Source organism: Arachis stenosperma, unplaced genomic scaffold (genome assembly GCF_014773155.1).
Source record: "Arachis stenosperma cultivar V10309 unplaced genomic scaffold, arast.V10309.gnm1.PFL2 arast.V10309.gnm1.Scaffold_100025, whole genome shotgun sequence".
NCBI classification, from domain to species: Eukaryota; Viridiplantae; Streptophyta; class Magnoliopsida; order Fabales; family Fabaceae; genus Arachis; species Arachis stenosperma.
Window position 1 is genome coordinate 2,758,638 of NW_026651369.1, and position 1,204 is coordinate 2,759,841.

Below are 1,204 nucleotides of genomic sequence, written 5' to 3' on the forward strand. Positions count from 1 at the left end.
GCCAACAATGCAAGGAAGGTGCTGGGTGACTTCACTGCACCTACTCCTGATTTCTATGGGAGAAGCATCTCTATCCCTGCCATTGGAGCAAACAACTTTGAGCTTAAGCCTCAATTAGTTTCTCTAATGCAACAGAATTGCAAGTTCCATGGACTTCCAATGGAAGATCCTCATCAGTTCTTAGCTGAATTCTTGCAAATCTGTGACACAGTCAAGACTAATGAGGTTAACCCTGAGGTCTACAGACTGATGCTATTCCCTTTTGCTGTAAGAGACAGAGCTAGAATATGGTTGGATTCTCAACCTAAAGAAGCCTGGACTCTTGGGAAAAGCTAGTCAATGCCTTCTTGGCAAAGTTCTTTCCACCTCAAAGATGGAGTAAGCTTAGAGTGGAAGTCCAAACCTTCAGACAGAAGGATGGAGAATCCCTCTATGAAGCTTGGGAAAGATACAAATAATTAATCAGAAGATGTCCCTCAGACATGCTTTCTGAATGGAGCATCATAGGTATTTTCTATGATGGTCTCTCTAAACTATCCAAGATGTCTTTGGATAGCTCTGCTGGAGGATCTCTTCATCTGAAGAAGACGCCTGCAGAAGCTCAAGAGCTGATTGAAATGGTTGCAAATAACCAATTCATGTACACTTTTGAAAGGAATCCTGTGAACAATGGGACTAGTCAGAAGAAAGGAGTTCTTGAGATTGACACTCTGAATGCCATTTTGGCTCAGAACAAGATATTGACTCAACAAGTCAATTTGATTTCTCAAAGTCTGTCTGGAATGCAAATGCACCTGGCAGTACTAAGGAAGCTTCATCTGAGGAAGAAGCTTATGATCCTGAGAACCCTTCAATGGAAGAGGTGAATTACCTAGGAGAACCCTATGGAAACACCTATAATTCTTCATGGAGAAATCACCCAACTTTCTCATGGAAGAATCAAGAGAGACCTCAACAAGGTTTCAATAACAATAATGGTGGAAGAAACAGGCTTGGCACCAAGAAGCCTTTTCCATCATCTTCTCAGCAACAGACATAGAGTTCTAAGCAGAATACCTCTGACTTAGCAACAATGGTCTCTGATCTAATCAAAACCACTCAAAGTTTCATGAATGAAACAAGGTCCTCCATTAGGAATTTGGAAGGACAAGTGGGACAGCTGAGCAAGAAAATTACTGAACTCCCTCCTAGTACTCTCCCAAGT

The 1,204-nt window shown here is 41.8% G+C and overlaps 1 non-coding gene across 1 annotated transcript; it reads right to left on the bottom strand.

The window, feature by feature from the left end:
• Positions 1 to 380: 380 nt before the first annotated feature.
• LOC130959925 (small nucleolar RNA R71) lies at positions 381 to 488 on the bottom strand. The gene has a single exon (XR_009078914.1). It is a non-coding gene; the product is annotated as a small nucleolar RNA R71 (small nucleolar RNA).
• Between the last annotated feature and the right edge of the window lie 716 nt (positions 489 to 1,204).